This window comes from Myotis lucifugus, unplaced genomic scaffold (assembly GCF_000147115.1).
Source record: "Myotis lucifugus unplaced genomic scaffold, Myoluc2.0 scaffold_43, whole genome shotgun sequence".
Classification (NCBI taxonomy): Eukaryota; Metazoa; Chordata; class Mammalia; order Chiroptera; family Vespertilionidae; genus Myotis; species Myotis lucifugus.
Genome location: NW_005871091.1, coordinates 3,644,936 through 3,650,517, shown reverse-complemented (window position 1 = coordinate 3,650,517; position 5,582 = coordinate 3,644,936). Strand labels below are relative to the sequence as shown.

General features: G+C 48.0%; 1 long non-coding RNA gene across 1 annotated transcript in view; it reads left to right on the top strand.

Annotated features, from left to right (window-relative positions):
• Positions 1 to 1,076: 1,076 nt before the first annotated feature.
• Positions 1,077 to 5,582, top strand: part of LOC111825855 — a 26,948-nt gene continuing 22,442 nt past the window's right edge. Inside the window, exon 1 of the long non-coding RNA XR_002829055.1 lies at positions 1,077 to 1,260. This is a non-coding gene — a long non-coding RNA (uncharacterized LOC111825855). The remainder of the gene's footprint in view (positions 1,261 to 5,582) is intronic.

Sequence of the window (5,582 nt, the reverse complement as noted above, 5' to 3'; positions counted from 1 at the left end):
GGTGAGCCTGCACTGAATCTCAGTACAGCATAACTCACACTTTACAACTTGGCCACCTTTGCGAATTTTAATTTAAATACTTTGAGTCACCTCAATGGGGAAATTTATTGGAACTCTATTTTCCTATGACCTGCCAATAGCAAGTTTAAGACTCACTTTAACAAACTACATTACACTCCAAAGGGACTTCAACCCAACTTGCTGCTACTTTCTGGGGTCTGTGCCAGACCTAGGGGAGAGGGTTTAGGAAGGGATTTCTACCCCTGTGAGGGTTCCCTTGGGCGAAGAGTCCTGTAAACCAGCACATGTGTTCAGATGGCGGATCATGCCCAGGGACAACTGTGGAAAGACGCTCTTTCTGATGGACCTTCAGGATCACACTGTCTCGAGGCGGCAAAAGGGAAAGCTTCTTACAAATTATAGACAATTTGTTTGCATCCTCTGCCTGCCGCTTCCTAGCCAGGATAGTATGAGGGTTCCATGAGATTCCAGAGATGAAGTTCTGGGCACAGTGTAAGGTCCCCTCCGAGTTCATGCTGCTAGCCCAGCCCTCGGGTGTACTAACAAGAATAATGTTAGTTGCTTTAACAAACAAATCTGAATGTTCCAGTGGCTTCAAAATAATAAAGCTTTACCTCTCACTCACCCACCTATCTATGTGGGTGTTCCTGGTCCCCAGAAAGCCTTCCCCGTGGTGAGTCAAGGACCCATAACTCCTACCTGTGGCTTCTTTCTCTCTAGGATAAAAAAAGAGAGGGTGGAGAAGGCATGCCTTGGCCAAGAGCGAGACACATCACTTCCGCTCATTGGTGAGAAGTGGTCACATGACCGCCACAGAAGCAAGGGTGATGGGAAATGGGAGCACTGACATGGCACCCCATGTGCCAGTGACGATTGGATGCTATGGAAGGGGAGTGGAAATCTCTGCCCCACGTGGGGCAGTACTGAGGCAGTATTGGGCTCGGGACCAGGAAGTTGGATTTCTAATGGTGAAAACAACACTTCAGATTCACATTTCTTTCCTCTCAGCTTTTTCTGGAGCTCTGGCAGGTCCTGCCCCATTTGGAACCTGGCTCTGAGCAAGAAAACATCTGTGGTTGGAAATCAGGGCTGGTGATTCAAGCCTGTGTGTGACTTGGAGAGGATGCCCTGAGCCCTTTGCTCAACAAACAGCTCTCTCCTGCAAGGAGGAGAGAGGCCATCTGTCTGTCTGCTTTGACACTTTTACCCAGTGACCTTCAGGGCTTCAGACACTTCCCGGTAAGTTGGAGTGAGCTGGGCACACAGTGTCCTGGGTTTGACCATCACTGACTCACTAAAGGTCTGGGTGAGAGGAGAAGGCGAAAGCAGACAAACAGGCACTGAGGGCTTTGCCACCCCAGCCCTGTGCCATGTAACTAGACCTGTGTCTGCTTCAGAGCCAGCGGATGAGCCTGGACGTGGGTTGGAATCGGAGCCTTGACTGCTAATGCCAGAGCCTGTGACTGTGGAGTACTGTGTTCAAAAGGGGCATGTTGCCCACAGCCAGGGCACAGGGGTGAGGCAGGATGGTGGTCAGAGAAGAACACAGCTTTGGAATAACACACAACTGGCTTCTACCACTGACTTAGCTTTGTGACCTTGAATAAAAGTCACTTATTCTTTCTAAGGCTCAGTTTCCCTCTCTGTAAAATTGGCATAATGCTATGCACCTCAGATGCTTTAGGACAGTGCCAGCACATGGATACACAAGTCGTGTTTTTCTCCTCTGCCCGCCACTTTCTAGCCATATGATGTGGAACAATTCCTTCCACGTGAAGGAGAGGGATCTGTTATCACTTCAAGGTCATTAATATGGGTACTAGTCAGGTGCCACCATTTCTCAAGGTCTTCCGTGTCAGTTAGTCCTCGCGGCAACTGTGAGATAGGTAGAGTTATTCCCTCTGTGTAGATTCGGACACAGGTCCCACCCTGGGGTCAGGAAGGGATGCTGGTAGATGTGGAGATCGGTAGCTCTGCTGGCATGACGCAGCCAAGAAGGGAGTTCCCCAAAGGCAGCGAGGATGCTGGGCCGATAAACACAAAGGCTGTCTACCCACCTCAAGCGCTCTAGGAAGGAGCGCACCGCTCCTGGTTCTTCCTTAGTCAGTGTTAGTCCTAAGACAGTTGTTTCCAAAGTCACTAAAGTGAACTCTGTTGGTTTAGAAATATGTACACACAGCTTCCAGGCAAAGGAGAATAACGTGCAGGAGAAGGGAAGAGCCGCTGCTGAGCTGGGCGCCTCGGAACTGTCACTGGCTGTGTCTGTCACGTTGCTTAGCACAGATGGGACTCAGGACAAAATCTCCCTCAAGCAGTGGGGCGGGGGGAGGGGTATATGGACGCCCTCGCTCTACTTGCACATCGGGATAGGCGTTATGTGAGATGTGTTCTCCATGTGTTTTGAATGCCCTGCTTAATTATTTTTTTGCCCAAACTTTGCAAAAACAACAATAGCCAAACTCCCGAAGCCAAGCCAATATCACATGAGTAGTTTTTCGGTTCTATGAGCTTTAAGCTTGCCGGCTCTTTCTTGGAAAATACTTGTTGATTGTGTAGCCTGAAGTTGAGGAGGTCAGGACCCACCTTTGCAACAGATAAGGGAAAGCCTGCTTTGGTTCTCTTTCTGCCTTGTCCATCCTTTGTGGCGGTGGGAACTAGGTCTTTGAGCTCTTCCCGGTAGTTGTTCCATTTGTTTCACAAATACTTGTTGAACACCTGTTCTGGGTAACAGGCTGTGTTCGGAGGCGAAGCCCACACATGTGAGCCAGATGTGAGCTGTCCTTCAATTCTCGCTCTGCCCCTTCACGCCCCCTCCCTGTTCCCCCCTGGCCAGTGCGGACAAGGCTCCCAGCACACTCTTCACTTAAGATTCCTAAGGGGAGATGGAGGAGGAGATAGCTCCCACATATGGAGCAAACCAATTTGCACCATTCTCTAGACTCTTTTCAATTCCTCAGAGTTGACTATGGGACATGGCCATTCCCAGGGTCATGGTTTTCTGCTTTCCCTTTCCCCCAGCCTTGCTGGTCCCAGTTTGCTCCATCCCAATCCCTCTCACCCCCTCCCCCCGCCATGTTCAGCCCTTTCTCTTTTATGAAGTAGAACGACTCATCTCTGCCTCAACTTTGACCTCTAATCTTGTTTATGTCAACGGCATCATAAGGCTCAGAAGGACTCTCCTTATAAAGCAATAGTAATCTGCTAGCTCTCGGGCTCCATTTAGAACGGAATATGAACTGGGAGACCCTGCCCAGGATGCTGGTTAAGAATGGAAATGCCTGGACCTACCCCAGATAAACAGAGGCAGAATTTCTTTGGAGAAAAGCGGTGGATCTCAGCTCTAGCTGCCTATAAGCATCACGTGGAGAACATTCTTTTTAATGGCCCCCACCTGATTTAAATATGCAGCCAGCATTTCCAATCACTGGAGTAGAGGTAGCTGCATTGGTTACATGCAACACAAGTAACTTATATGCAGTTTGTATTGCAGGAATTCAGAGGAGAAAAGGTAAAGCCCCACTCGGGTTGTGGAAGGGAAGCAAGAAAGAAACTTCTAGAGGAGGTGAGTGGTGCTTGAAGAGCACCTGGGGGAATGGGAGGGTAGGTGGGGTTATTGGTTGTGAACAAACAAGGGGAGAGCAGCTGGTCTAAATCACCCCTGATATTTAAAACAAGCTCATGGCAGGGCGGCGCGGTGCGGAGAGTAGAGACGACTCGGCAGCAGCATAGCCATTTGCACAAAAACCTCTTTGCTGCCTGCCCAGCGCACCGACACCAGGCCTTCCTGCCCCAGGAGATGAGCAGCGATTCACAGGTAACAGTCACACAGGAGCGTTGGTGTTTTCCTAAACGTCCTGCCCCACGGGTGCTGTAAGTCATGAAAATATTCCAGAAATGCCAATGTTTCAACATCCAAATTCCTTCTCCAAAGGTTACCTCTCACCTTGGAAAGTGGCACAAGGTCTGCGGACAACCACTGTTCCAGTTGGGGTTTAGACACTGAGGCCTCCGTTTCCAAGGTGGCAAATGCCATCGGCTCTCAAAGGGGCCCAGCCCAGCCCAGCCGCAGTGTCCACCAGGTCATGGAGGCCGATGGATATGATCCGTCACCGTCACCGGCACCGTGGGGACAGGCCACGGACCGCCTTCCTCAACTCAGCGCCTGTTTGTTTAACTAACAGCAGTGAGAGCCCCTATTAAGGGCTGTTAACACTCCAAAATGCTGTTTGTTGAGGCTGCCAAAGCGATGAGTGTTGACTCGGAGCACACTCTTAAGATCAGTGTTCTCTTTTTCCCAATTCTGAGTTTACAATTCCAGCGTTTTATTTCCCAACAGTGTGAGTGAATCACACACGCCTGTGTTCACCAAGGAAAGGGAACGGGGATTGCAGGAGACATGCGATGAATGAGGGATTGCTTACCCTAAACACACCCCCTCTTAACATGAGCAAATGCTGGCTTGTTTACTCTGACTCCAAATGTGTATGTGCGTGGACTTTGCCAGTGACTGGGTTGAGGGGACCTCTCTGTCAGTGAAGTAGAAAAAACATTAAACAAATGTTTCCGCTGCATCTGTGAGCTGCCTGCCTACCTCTGCAGAGGCACCGACCGCGTTCTCGTGCCTTGACATTAAAACGTTGTTTGTGACCCTTTGTGGGACTCTAGGACCCAAATGACAGACTCCTGAATCTTTTCAGAGCCCCAGAATCAAAGCTGGGGAGAGGGCTTTAGGAGATGGTAATAGTCATGTATATAATTTATTGTCCAAACCAGGACCTTTTAAGAGTGAAAGGCTGTGCTATTAATAATCACGCCAGGACTACAGGTGTTGGGTGGGACATTTGGTCTTCTCAGTAATAAACCATCCATTATATTTATTGAGCTCCTACTATATGCTAGGAATTTAACTCCTCCTTTAATAATTCTTCTATTTAATCCTTAGAAATGCTATTACCATTTTTTCTTTTTAAAAAATTTTTTAATGTTGCAAGTATTACATATGTCCCCTTTCCCCCCATTGACCTCTTCTAGCCCACCCCCTTCTCCCCCCAGGCCTTCACCATCCTATTGTCAGTGACCATGGGTTATGCATATATGCATACAAGTTATTTGGTTGATCTCTTCCCACCCACCCTCCCCTACTTTCCCTCTGGAGTTCGAAAGTTTGTTTTGTGCTTCTATGTCTCTGGATCTATTTTGTTCATTAGATTCCACATATGAGTAAGATTATGTGATACTTATCTTTCTCTGACTAGCTTATTTTGCTTAACGTAATACTCTCCAGGTCCATCCAAGCTGTTGCAAATGGTAAGAGTTCCTTCTTTTTTACAATTGTGTTGTATTCCACTGTGAAAATGTACCACAGCTTTTTTTATCTACTCATCTGCTGATGGGCACTTTGGGCTGTTTCCAAATCTTTAGCTATTGTAAATTGTGTTGCTATGGAACATAGGAGGTGCACATATTCTTTCTGATTTGTGTTTCTGATTTCTTAGGATGTAGTCCTAGAAGGGGATCAGTGGATCAATAGGAGTCCATTGTGATTTTTTTTTTTTAAGAAA